The following is a 14,643-nucleotide window of genomic DNA, read 5'->3' on the forward strand; positions in this document are numbered from 1 at the left end:
ATATAAAGCCTTCATCAGCTAAAGTCCCTCACTTCTACCTTATCTCAAATGGAGAAGTCCATTCATTATTTGGAATCAACACTATATACCCATTTTGATCCTGCTGTACCACTTACACTTCAGAAACTAAAATTTGAATACATCATGCTTTCTGAAATTTCATTGGCCTTCTCATTTTGACAAAGTGCTCTATATTACTCTGATGCCATTAAGTCGGGCAAACTCCTTGCTTCCTATCTGAAGGGTAGAAGAGTCAAGCATCGGATTACATTAAATTGAATTCTGGTCATATACTTATCTTGACACCTCATTGAAAGCTGTAGTAGAAGCTCTTACAGCTTTTGGTCAGATGTCAGGATTTTGGATAAATATGTCTAAATCATAAATTTTAGATCTCACCCTGTCAGATTTAGATCGAGGATGGATTTCTAGTAATTATTCCTTCAAATGGGCACAACAATCATTATGATATCTGGAGATTAATTTAACAAAGCATGTAGAATTGTTATATGTGGCTAATTATCCCTCTCTCTTGAAACTAATCTGGCAGGATATTGAAAGGTGGAAACATCTAAATATTTCCTGGCTGGGTAGAGTACAAACAATAAAGATGGTGGTTCTTCCGAGGTTGTTATATCTATTCTTGGTCCTACCAATCCCTTTACCTAAAAATTTTTTCTCATGGTTAGAGCGGAAGATATTCGCTTTCATTTGGTATCATAAGACTCCAAGAGCCTCGCAAGCTATGATGTACCAACCCAGGAAGCTGGGAGGAATGGCAGTACCACAATTTCATTATTACTATCAAGCAGCCCAACTACGTTATTTAGTAAATTGGAAATGGGATAGTGGAAAATCTTAGGTATGTATGGAACAGGAGATATTGGGAGGGCCTCCATTGTGATCAATGCTCTGGCTCCAACTTGCGTAACTATCTGTAATAGCTCAGAAGTCCAACCCAGTAATACGACATACTCTTGATCTATGGATTCAGATACGTAGGCAATGTTACCGGGATAAAAATTATTTTATGCGGGCTGTTATTATATATGCCCAAATTTATTCCAGGAGAAGTTGATGTGACCTTTCATCTTTGGGGAAAGAAAGGCCTTAAAACATTAGGCCAATTATTAGAAAATGGGAAAATTATCCCTTTTGAATCATTGAGAGAAGAGTATGGCCTTGCATTAAGTGATCTATTCTATTATAGACAAATTGAAAGTTTTATTAGAAAAGTAGTTCTAAAAGAATTAGTAGATGCACAACAGTTGGATTTAGGGAAAGCTATGATAAAAGAGAGCGGACAAGGGAGTATCGCTAGATTATACAATGCACAATTGGAGCATCTTCATCCCCCTTTGAAATATAGACGCCGCTGGGAAAAGATTATAGGTAAAATTTACTCTGATAAGGAATGGTTTAAAATATTGCATTCTCTTTTATATGGCAATATAGCCAGCAATATGATAGAGAATGGATATACAATGTTTTTTGTTGGTACTATACACCAGCACGATTGCGAGCTATGTATGGGAATGGATCGGATAAATGTTGGAGAGGATGCATGAAAATAGGCACCTTTGAACATATTTGGTGGCATTGCACTAAAGCACAGATCTATTGGGATAAAGTAATTTCCTTTATTGAGGAAGTATTAGCCATTTCAATCCCTAAGACCATGGAAAGCTTCCTTTTGAATAAAGGACCGGATGTCCTGCCCCTAAAACATCAGAAATGGATACATTTGATAATGACAGCAGGTTGACTTGTTTTGGCATCTGCCTGGAAACAATTAGATTTACCAGATCTGGGAGTATTATTAGTTAAAGTTCAATATATACAACAGATGTCTAAATTAACCGCTCTTAAGAGAAATCAGTTACAGAATTATAATACCATCTGGAGTGCTTATGAAATTTGGAATAATTCTCAAAATAGCAACCCCAATTGATCTCTAGTATATAACTTTATACCATATATTATAAATCTCCTGCACACGTCTCTTCACCAGGGGGGAGGGGGATGGGGAGGAGGGAGAGGAGGGATGAGATATATTATGTATTATAGCTTATTTTTCTTAGCATCGGTTATGAAATAAGATATGAAACGAGTTAATGTATTGTTTTGTACACAATTGTATAACTAAGATTGTTTTAATTGCATTATTTTCAATAAAAAAAATATATATATACTTACCTCGACATCTCAAATACTACAAGCTTTTCAAACCTTTTATAATTCACTGTACTCAGCTGAATGTAGTGCTCCCTCAACAACAATCCATAGCGTCCTCTCAGATCTCCACATCTCACAGATTGGTACCACTCAGCTTCAAAACCTTCAAGCTCCAATACAACTTTCTGAAATATTGTCAGCTATTAAATCTCTACCTCCGGCAAAATCTCCTGGTCCTGATGGACTTCCAGCGGAACTGTACAAAACTTTCTCTTCTCTCCTGATTCCTAAACTCCAGCAGTACTACCATGCCATTGTATCCAATCCTGCCTCGATGGGAAGATTCTCTGAAGCAACTATAGTCCTTATTCCCAGACCTGGAAGAGACGCTCAATTGATGCAAAACTACAGACCAATTTCTATGCTCAACTTGGATTACAAAATTTACACCAAACTTTTGAGTTTTAGACTGGAAAAGGTTATCCACTTTCTCATTCACAAAGACCAAGTTGGCTTCTTGAGTGGTTGATATGGCAGTGACAACAGTAGATCGTTTTGTAATATAATTCATATGGCCCGATCAGTCTCATTGGACACAGAGAAGGCCTTCAATTGGGTTAAATGGTTCTATTTATTTACAGTTTTGGTAAACTATGGTTTCCTGCCAGGTTTCATTCACATACTCCAGGTCTTATATGATAAACCATCTGCAAAACCTTTAGCTAATGGGGACCTTTCCGAACAATTCATTCTCCAGAGAGGTACTAGACAAGGGTCCTCTTCAAATTGGCCTTAGAGCCTCTCTTGATTGCCATAAGGCAAAATAAAGATATTAATGGCTTTCAGTTGTTCCTGAAAACTCTTTGATGGCATTACTTGATCTTGTTTATCAATTCTCTTCCTTTTCGGGCTACAGGATCAATTGGGATAATCTCCTAGATAAATTCTCCCCCAAAACCTCCACTTAAATAATCTCTTCCTCCCCAAAACACCAACCAAGTATTCAGATCCCTGAAATGTAATGTAATCTTATTTGTACTCTAACTGTAATCTATTTGTTATATCACACAGTAACGTACAGTCAATTTAATATCCTATTTGCAAGTTCTTCCGGAATTAATCCAGCTACCTCTCCTCCCTTGTAACCAAAAAAAACCAACAACCAATAATGTTGTAACTTCACTAGAAATGTCCAGTTAGCTCTTTTGTAATCCGCCTTGAACTGCAAGGTATAGGTGGAATAGAAGTCCCTAATGTAATGTAATGTCACTGAATGATCTTTGTATTCCCTTCTATATTCCTAATCTCTCCCTAAAATGGGTCACCTCCTCTATTAAATATCTAGGGATACACTTTAATATCTAGGGATACACTTTAATAAGGACTTCTTCACTTCGGCCACAACAAACATGGACCAGATAATGCACAAATTAAAACAATCTATTCTCCCCTGGTCTCCCCTGTACCTTTCTTGGTGGGGGAGACTCAAATCACTATAGATGGTATTGGTTCTGAAAGTCCTATATCTTCTCAATATGTTTCCTTTACTTTTTCCAACCACATTTTACAGATCTTTAGAGCATCTACTTGTCAGATTTTTGTGGCATGATAAGGCCCCTAGAATATCCTTACTAAAATTGAAAAACCCTAAACTTTTGGGTGGAGTAGATTTTCCTGATCTGCTTCTTTATCATAAATCTTTTCACTTACGTTAAGGCCTTGAATGGATTCTGCCTTTGCCCATCTTCTCTATGCCTAGATGGCTCACTTTTGAAAATCATTCTATGTATCCATTATCTCTTTCCAGAATTATAGGGCTGACCTTACCCAAACAGGGGAAAGCTAACCCCATTATAAAAAGCACTTATGACTGTCTTAAATTCTTGGACACCACTTTAAAATCCCTTATTTCTAAATCTTTCAATATTCCCATTTGGAATAATGCTACTATCCTGATTGACAGGATTTAAAATTTGGGATAAATCATCCTTTGTTGATCCTGTAACTAAGAACTGGATCCCTTTTTCTCAAGCCCAATTCACCCACAACCTGACCAACTCACAGTTCTTTCCTTGGTTACAATTGAGATCTTCTCTTCGCAGGAGCACTATTGATATTTCTTCATTAGAAGAGGAAGCCTCCATCTTTTATCTCTCCATAAAGCTATCTACAGCTGTTCATGTTGCCTCACAAATCTATAAACATTTTAAAATGGGAAATTTCCCAAAACTACTTCTCTCCAATCAGTTTGGGCACATGACAGTCAAACTGAAATTTCAGAATCAGAATAGGACAGGACTCCCCTTTGCATTCGCACCAAATTGACTCCACATTTTCTAAACTATGTTGGTCCTGTGGTCTACATGTAGGTGACTTGAAACATGCTCATTGTTAATTACTGGAAGGAGGTCTGGTCTACTATTACTGACATACTACCCATTTCTGCTACTATTTCCTTTAAATTTATTATATTAAAAGGGAACTGTTTTGCTTCTAGTTAGCTTCTGTCAACTCTTAGATACTTTATTAGGCACAGCTCTGAAGATTGTTTGCACCCACTGGAAAAACCTCTCGAAGGTTTCTCATTCTCACTGGTGGAACCTACTGTGTATCAGATATGAATGTTATAATGCTAAACAAAATTCTATGGACACACTCCATCCACCTTCACTTGCAAAGCGGTCTGCTCTTAAGACGTATTTGATGTTGGAATCCTATTCCTGTATTAATCAATCTTGTTCTAATATGGAGCTATAGACAACAATTGTATATCTGTATCCTGCACTTTAGGGTCTTTTTTACAAAGTTGCACTAATGCATGCTTACTGCATTTAAATATGGCTTACCACAAAGCATGTTATGAATATGTTATGAAGTACTGTTTGTGATTACGAGTGATAGCATAACAGTACAAAGGACTGCTGTACACATTACTTATTCAGTTTACCACAAAGCATGGCATCCCACGGTCATTTGGGTGTAGGATTACCAGACGTCCAGATTTACCTGGACATGTTCAAATTTACCTAGACATCTCCTTTTTGTAGAGGACTGTCCAGGTGTCCAGACAGGTTTTCAAAACCCAGCACTTTGTCCGGGTTTTGAAAACCATTGAGTTCAAGGCCATATCTTTAGGGCATCTGCACATGCACAGATGTGATGTGATGATGTTACACGCATGCGCATGGGGGGGGGGGGGCAGACTGGGCAGAACAGGGTGGGGCCACGCATCCTTTTTTTAAAAGACAAAATCTGTACTAAAAATTCAAATATATTTTTTAGCACTGGGATGAGTCTGGGGGTGAAGAGTGAGCATATTCTGCAAGTATACAACATTTGTAATCTTTTGTTAATATTATTTCCTTATTCTTTTATCAGACTGCTAAATTTTGGTCTACATTATCTGGAGATATCAAAGTATTGAGTAATTATGATTCTTATAAGATAGCTCTTAAAACTTTTCTTTCCTGTAAATGCCATGTATGTTTTATTCAGATAGAAAATTTGTACTGAATTAAGTATTATTACATCATTCCTAGATAATTGAATTTCTCTTTTGTAATCAGTGAATTGGCTTTCCCACCTACAAAAAAGTTAGCAGTGGGGTTTCATGTGCTAATGAGAAAATTAGTATGTGGCCATGTAGGGTGTATAGCTCATCATTACTCAGCAGAGGGAAGTCTCAGCATCAGAAGAAGGAGCTCATTTGCATACAAATGTTGCAAAGACACCTGGGAGCTCTGTACTCACCCTGAGTGGAAAAGGGAGATGAAAACAAGAATTCCAGAGTAAAGAATTGAGAAAAGCAATAGTTTCTTCTTGAGCTTATATGACTCTTGGGGGAGGAATGCTGGTAAAAACCTAACACTCAGTAAACCTAACCTTGACCCATTGTGCCCAGTAGACCTTGGAGTGGCTGCAGGGTGCTCAAGCTTGACAACTGGTAGAGGGACTGGAGGAGAGTGTTTGAGTGATTGGGAGAGTTCTCAGTGAGAGACTGGTGACAGGAGGGTCTGTGGGGGACCAGTGTACCGGTGGCATCCTGACTGAAGATGACTGGCAAGTGACCAGAGGAAGTGGGTAGAAGACCTAGAGGAAGTAGCCGGAAGAGTCTGAGGTTCTAGGCTGATGGTGACTGGTGAGAGACCAGTGGGACTGGTGGCAACCAGCAGAGAGACTGGTAATGTTACTGGAAGTGGCCAGAAGACCCAGAAGGAAGCATCCCAAAGAACTAGAGATCATTGGCTGATGGTGACTGGTGAGTGACTGACAGAGACACTGGTTGTGACCAGTAGAAAGACTGTTAATGATACAGCAAGCAGCCAGAAGAGCCAGAAGTCCAATGAGGGTTGGAGAGGACCCAGTGGCAACCAGAGGGATCAGCAGAGGCTGGAGCGATCTTTAGCAGCCAGAGAAACCAGGGAAGTGTTTCGAGAAGCCTGGTTATATTTTAAAGAAGGTAGGGTATTGAAGCATGTAGAAGAACCTGATGGAAGAAGGAAAAGACCAGAAGTGCCTGGTGGTGGTGAAGAGACAGAAGGTAACCGCTTGACACATTCACAGGCCATTAATATGAAAAATTGGTAAAAATGGCCTCCGCATGTGAGAATGACCCCTGTAAGGGTGTGCTAAAGCCGTTTCTTTACTGGCTTGGTAAAAGAGCCCCTTAAAAATTGATATGTTTCAAAATTCTGGATCAATTCTAGCTTTTATGGCCCTCTTTCACTAAGCTGCAGTCGAGGTTTCTACTGTGGCCTGGGGCGCTAAAAGCTCCGATGCTCATAGGAATTTTATGAGCATTTAGCACTCCAGGCCGCAGTAGAAACCTCTACTCTGATTTAGTAAAAGGGGGGTATATTTGTTCATTTTTATTTTTTTTTTCAAACCATTTTGGGCCTACGACACTGGGGATAAGGCAATCTATAAATGCAAAGATTAGATTAGGTTAACTGTTCACATATATTTTGTAAGATTCCCATTCATGAACATTGACTTTTGCAGCTAAAAGTGTACACTGATACCTAGGCAATATTGAGTGATGGTGTGAAGTGCATACACCCGTCTATGTATCTCATATGGGATTCAGATTAGTTTTCAAAGCATTCTAAGATCACAGCTAATTTTCTATCTGAGCACCAAAGTGGCAAATCTCCACTGACCCTTTTGGCAAAGACAGTTTCCATTCATCTATGGCACAATGTTCAATTTTCTGCGGTAGAAGAAAGGATCACTTTCCCATTCAGTCAGAATTCTCAACAAATACCACGTAAAGAGAGAAAACAAGCAATTACTGGGGGACTGTTTAATTGTTTGTGCTCTGTATGTTATCTAATAATATTTATATTTTTATATATATATATATTATATTATATATGTATAAGATAGGCAGTAACTTTACAGAAACATTTTCAAAATACTTTCTACAGCTTTTCACATCTGTAAAATATTTAGGTACAAGGTTAAAAAAATCATTTACAAACTCTTGAGAGGGAGCAGGAAAGGTCTTCTGCCCTTGGACAGATCTTTTGTGAGTATTAAATTAAAAGTACAAGCAATACAAAGATAATCCATGTTTAAATAAGGCATAACAGCACAAGGTTCCATTTCTGGTTTTCTGTTCCATTTTCTTGTATGTTAGGCTTAGTACTACCTTTCACCATGAAACAAATGCAAGAAAAGTAAGACAAATGCAGGCAAAGGTATCAATAGGCATACCAGGAGGGGAAAGAAGCTGAGAGACATAAAACTGTTGAACTTCAGTAATCAGCAAGACCTCTCCGAGGGCCTGATACACAAAAGCTTACTGTGGAAGTAAGACTTAGGGTTACCAGATGTCCAGAAAAACCCGGACAGGTCCTCTTTTTAAAGGACTGTCCGAGTGCCCGGAGAGATTCCCAAAACCCAGCAGTGTGTCCAGGTTTTGGAAGTCCCTGACCTCAGGGCCGCATCTGGAGGGCATCTGCGCATGCACGTATGTCAATGCAATGATGTTGGCAGATGAAGGTCAAATGGCCCATTCAGTCTGCCCATCCGCTGTAACCATTATCTCTTCCTCTGAGATCCCACGTGCCTATCCCAGGCTTTCTTGAAACCAGACACAGTCTCTGTCTCCACCACCTCTTCCGGGAGACTGTTCCACGCATCTACCACCCTTTCTGTAAAAAAAGTATTTCCTTAGATTACTCTTATCACCTCATGCACATTTACGCCACATAGGTATTTAAAGTCTCTATCATATCTCCCCTCTCCTGCCTTTCCTCATTGTGTTGACGTCCGTGCATACACAGACACAGTCCTGAGCTCGGGGAGGTTTGTGTGGGGGCGGAGCTGGGGGCAGAACAGGATGGAGCTGGAAGCAGCATGAGGCACAGCTGGGGGCGGGACCAGGTGTCCTCTTTTTATGTAGAGGAAATCTGGCACGGACAGCAGCCCACGGTTCTTCAAGCTAGCAGTTCAGCCGCATATGCAGGTTTTATACGGAGTAGTACTTTCCATGACGAGTAAAAGAGCATTGTGATTTTGTCTATCATGACTTAACTACAAGACTCCTGAGGCAGGCCCCTTGTGGGCCGAAACACGATCGTGTCGAGTCAATCACAATAAAAAGAGACTGAACACCATTGGTCACCTTTGCTGTTGTTTTTTTGCTATTCACGGTTGTAAAGGCAGATTCTCGTTCGTATTCCAAGATGTGTCTCATGCCTAATAGCTGCATCCTGACGATAGGCGTGGAACACACATGCACACAAAACATACATAACAGCTGTGTCCAAATCACACTGTGAAACTAAAAAAAAAAAAAAAAGTCTTCTGAACTTCTGCCATAGCAAAGAGCTTTGGCTGTAACTGCAAAGTCGTGGGTTTTCCCCCAGGTTGCTGCTTGCTGGAAGCTAGGAGTTCTGGTGATCACAGCCTTCACTAGAGAATGACATGAGGACAAATTTGTCCCCGTCCCCACAGGAACTCAATTTTCCTGTCCAGTCCCCGAGAGTTTAATCGCTGTCCCTGCCCCATTCCTGTAAGCTCTGCCTTTACCACACAAGCCTCAAACACTTATGATTTTAAAGTGTTTGAGGCTTGTGCAGATGAGGACAGGGCTTAGGCATTGGTGGAATGGGGCATTATGACATCACAATCTGAGCTCTGGAATGTTGCTACTTATGATTTTAAAGTGTTTGAGGCTTGTGCAGATGAGGACGGGGCTTAAGGCATTGGTGGAATGGGGCATTATGACATCACAATCTGAGCTCTGGAATGTTGCTACTTATGATTTTAAAGTGTTTGAGGCTTGTGCAGATGAGGACGGGGCTTAAGGCATTGGTGGAATGGGGCATTATGACATCACAGTCTGAGACCTAGAATGTTGCTACTTATGATTTTAAAGGGTTTGAGGCTTATGCAGATGAGGACAGGGCTTAGGCATTGGTGGAATGGGGCATTATGACATCACAATCTGAGCTCTGGAATGTTGCTACTTATGATTTTAAAGTGTTTGAGGCTTGTGCAGATGAGGACGGGGCTTAGGCATTGGTGGAATGGGGCATTATGACATCACAGTCTGAGACCTAGAATGTTGCTACTTATGATTTTAAAGGGTTTGAGGCTTATGCAGATGAGGACAGAGCTTGCAGTAATGGGGTAGGGTCAGGCAAAGAACTCATGGGGACGCGACAATGAATTCCTGCGGGGACGTGGAAAAATTTGTCACCGTGTCATTCTCTACCCTGCACTCTTCTGGGTAGGGTTACCAGATTTTACATCAGTAAAATCCAGACCCCTAGACCCGCTCTCAGGCCCGCCCAGTTCCACCCATCCCTTCCCCATTATGCCCCAGCGCCACCCCCGCTGCCTATGCATGCTTGTGATGTCACTGCATTGCATCCACGCATGCAACCTCCCAACACGATTTATTTTCAAAACCCGAAGTGCTGGATTTTGAAAAGCCGTCCAGACCCCTGGATATGTCCTCAAAAGGAGGCCATGTCTGGGGAAATCTGGACATATTGTGGCTCTACTTCTGGGCCTGCACACAAGAGCTGCACCTACCGCTCACCTCTTGTGCGCAGGCACCAGGCACAGTTCCTTCCCCTTTCACCACAGTTCTCAGCATAAACAGAAAATGAAAATCACTGCCAGCCTGGTGTTTTCCACTGGGTTGCCAGCGTTCTGTGCTTCAGGCCCTGAGATTCAGCAGCTGACCTGGTCCATCCGGACAAGCTCATCCATCTCTGGTCTTACCACATTGCATCTATGAATCTATAGTTCTCATTTCTTTATGGAAATAAGAAAACCATGAGCCCATGCATTTAGTGAGATAAAACAAGAATTGGATCAGTCTGTCAGGATTGACATGGCTTAAGACGGTGATCTTGTTTAATAACAATAATTACAGCTGACTCCATTTTTTCCCTGTCCTGGTTTAAAATGCCCTCCTTCCCCATGTATGAAAGATTTATAGTTTCACATTTTTCTTGAGGGAAATACAGGTTACAGTATAAATGAACAAAAGAGGTTACACGGGAACAGAATTTGTCCCTGTCTTCGTCTCCACGGTTAACTGTGGGAAGCCATCCCCATGTCGTTCTTTAAGGAGGAAGAATTAGAGTATGAATAGGCTCAGCCACTGACCCTCAAGCCTTATATTGAAGAATGCTGGTGTAGAAGGACTGAGGTTGAGATGGACACTAAAGAATGACATGGGATGGTTTCCTGCAGTTATCCACAGGGACAGGGACAGGGACAAATTATGTTCTCATGTCATTCTCTAACCTGTCGACCGAGCTGAGTCACTTAGTGAAATATGTGTCACTCCAAATCTTCTGCCCCTCTCTTTCCAGGAAGACTTTGCCCTTCATTGATGTCTTATCCAGGAAAAACTTAAATGTGGTCCTCAAGGCCATGGCTTACTGCAGTGAATATGCATAAGATCTATTTGTATACAATGAAGGCAGTGCATGTAAATAGAACATACATTTACTATAGAAAACTTAATAGTCGACCAAACAGGTTGATCCAATCCTGATTTTGGTCCACTGCATCAAATTGAATTTTTGATGATGAAAAATCATTGTGATAATAAAATACCATACTGTAGTGGGATTGCAAATTGAAAACCAAGGCTGGCATAAAATATCCTTAGTGGAACTGGATAAGTTGGCAGCTCTGTAGCTGTTATGGTGGAGGCAGTGACAGGCCTTTGTAGTCTCTAGGCACTGTCGGTGTTCCTACTCCTACCTTTCTTCTTGGGAAGGTTGAACATGGCCCAAAACAGGTAATATCCATGGTGGTAATATAGCCCAGCCCTTGTGTTTGCCATACAGTGAATGCAGCAGAAGAAGAACCTTCTCAACCCTATGCAGGATTGCAAAAAAATTAATAAATAAACCAAAACAACTTACTTATCTGTAGCAGATGTTCTCTGTGGAGAGCAGGATGCAAGTCCTCACAGAAGAGCGATGTCATTGAATGGAACACAGATGAGAAAAAGTCTTCTCAGTTTAGAAAGTTGAAAGGCACTGCACACATATGTAGAAGCTCCCACTGTTGTGTGGGACCTCTTCAGTCTTTGAAAATCTGAGTGTTGAATCAACTCTTAGGAGGGGTTGGATTTGTATTCTGCTGTCCATAGTAACAACTTGCTATAGGTAAGTAACTTACTTGCTTTTCTCTAACAATAAGCAGGATGTCATGTCCTCACCAGTGGGATGCCCAGCCTATGGGCTTTCTTCACAGGCTGAGAACCAGGGAAGCCAGTTCAAGTCTGCCACCCCGCAAATGAGGTTGCAGGGTGGTAATGTTAGGAGATTCTTTTTCATGGAGAGGGTGTAGAGGCCTGGAATGCCCTCCCAAGGGAGGTGGTGGAGATGAAAATGGTGACGGAATTCAAAAAAGCATGGGATGAACACAGATGTCTAATTAGAAAATGAATGGTATAAACAAAGTAAGGCCGGTATTGGGCAATCCTGTATGGTCTGAGTCCCATATATGGTGATTTGGTTTAGGACAGGGGTGTCAAAGTTCCACCTCGAGGGCCGCAATCCAGTCGGGTTTTTCAGGATTTCCCCAATGAATATGCATGGGATTTATTAGCATACAATGAAAGCAGTGCATGCAAATAGATCTCATGCATATTCATTGGGGAAATCCTGAAAACCCGACTGGATTGCGGCCCTTGAGGAGGGACTTTGACATCCCTGGTTTAGGATGAGCTGGGGAGGGCTTTGATAGAGGCTCTAGTGACAGGATGGTTAGGATAGGCTGGAGTGGGCTTCAATAGCAACTCCAGCAGTGGGAATCTAAAGCCAGTACTGGGCAGACTTTTATGGTCTATTGCCCAGAAATATTAAAGAAAAGATAATTTAACCACAAATATACTGTATAATGAGTATGACTATTGGGCAGACTGGATGGACCGTTCAGGTCTTTATCTGCTGTCATTTACTATGTGGCTCCTTGTGACTTAACCCTCTGTTGCCTCAGGTACAAACTTTGATTATAAGCCATCCAGGGGCAGGAAATACTTAGTAAACCCAAATGTAACTTACATTGAGCAACAATTGAGAGTGGCATGAGTTAAATCCAAAATCTAATATTAAACCCAGGAGCTACAACTTATTTTGAGTTTTAAAAGAGACGTCTCTATAGATCCTCTTCCATTATAAGAGGATGTCATACAAGATTAGTCTGCAATGTGCTTCTGTTCTGGAGCAGCCAGGAAAAGATCCACCATAGATGTGCCCCACTTGGAAAAGATTGTTCCTTGGAGGAGTAGCCTAATGGCTAATGTGGACCTGGGTTCGATTCCCACTGCTGCTCCTTGTGACCATGGGCAAGTCACTTAACCATCCATTACAGAACATAGATTATAAACCCATGAGGACAGAAAAAGTACATGTACAGTAGACTCTCAGTTAACCGACACCCATGGGGATTAATAAATGCTAGATAAATGTAGTTTCTGGTTGCTTGAGAGTTATTATTAAAAATTGGCCTAACTATACTATATATCCCATACTATGCCATACCATAAACTATTCCAGATAAACTACTGGACATGTAGTAGGCAAAGCTTGGGCATACTCATGTGTGGCATGCCAAGTTTATACTTAAATTTCTATCAGAAATTGATTTTATTTTCATTTTTATTTAAAGTATTACAGTATTTCTTAGATTTTTATCTGGTTGCTTGAGAGTTCTGGTTAATTGAGTTCCAGTTAACAGAGTCTACTGTATATACTTTTGTACCAACAGAAAGGCAATATATTAAGTCCATGACCCTTTACCCTTTAACTCCTGAGTCCAGAGAGCATTTGTGTGGTGGTAGAGTACTGGGTTCTGCTTGTCCACTAGGAACTTGTTTTTCCCTGCCAAGTATGTGGATTTGAGAGTCATCCTATGAGAAATGGCCTAGTTCTACATCCTGACAGTCTCCCACCGCAGGAAGGATGACCCTATTCCTCCCTACTTGTTGTGGCACATGGCAATCTGTATTTTCAGACTAGGATTATTTTGTTGTCAAACCAATCTCCTAAAGATTTTTAGAGCATTCAGCATAGCCCTTAACTCCAAGAAATTGATCAGATGATATTTCTCCTGAGTGTCTAGTTTAGTTTGGACATATCTGTAGTGAGGATAATTTTTATGAAAGTAATTTGAAAGGGGGGGGGGAGATTCCTTTTTCCAGATTGGATTGTTTCATTCACCAGGACAGAGAGTCTCATATAGATTTGGTGACTACACCCTGTAATCTTAGTAGCTTGAGTCTACTAATCCTGAGGTATGCCAAGGAAGTCACATGCACCATCATGACCGTGTGGCCCATCGGCTGACTTAATTGAATCTCCCTAACCACACACACCAAGGCAGTGGTTCTTTCTCATGGAAGAAAGGACTTTGCTTGAGTCATGTCTAGCAGAGCTCCTATGAATTCCGATTGAGGTGATGGACTCAAATGTGACTTTTGGATGTCTGGAAATCTATAAATATAAAATTGAAAAAATTTGACTTTGGGTAATGTATGATGAACCTTTATGACTACTGTATCGTTATGCCCATGGATCTCTGAGTTCCTTCATGAGATAGCTTTTTGACCACACACTCATCCAGATAGGAAAACATTTACATTCCTAGTTTAGGTAGATACATGGGTTAAATGATTAGGTATTTTGTAAATCCACATAGAACTGACACAAGGACAAAAAGCAGTATGTGGAATGAAAAATAGTTTCCCTATTAAAAATCTGAAATATCCCTGGTTATCTGTATTGAGTTGTTATGTTCTCTGGACCTAAAGGAAGCATACAGTCTCCTTTTGATAACATGGAAACAAGGTGCCTAGGGAAACTCTGTTGAACTTGTTTAGGTCTAGAATGGGACAGAGTCCTCCTTTTTTGGTGACTTGAAGTAAAATTCCTTTCCTTTTTGTTTCTACTAAACCAGCCCAAACCAGTTGGAAGGGTGCAGCTGGAT

The 14,643-nt window shown here is 40.7% G+C and overlaps 1 protein-coding gene across 1 annotated transcript in view; it reads right to left on the bottom strand.

Annotated features, from left to right (window-relative positions):
• Nucleotides 1–7,462: 7,462 nt before the first annotated feature.
• VEGFB (vascular endothelial growth factor B) overlaps nt 7,463–14,643 on the bottom strand; it is a 156,938-nt gene continuing 149,757 nt past the window's right edge. The window contains exon 8 of the transcript XR_004540350.1: nt 7,463–8,330. The gene's annotated coding sequence lies outside the window, so the exon portion shown is untranslated. The remainder of the gene's footprint in view (nt 8,331–14,643) is intronic.

The sequence above is a fragment of the Geotrypetes seraphini genome, chromosome 8, assembly GCF_902459505.1.
Source record: "Geotrypetes seraphini chromosome 8, aGeoSer1.1, whole genome shotgun sequence".
In the NCBI taxonomy this organism is placed as follows: domain Eukaryota; kingdom Metazoa; phylum Chordata; class Amphibia; order Gymnophiona; family Dermophiidae; genus Geotrypetes; species Geotrypetes seraphini.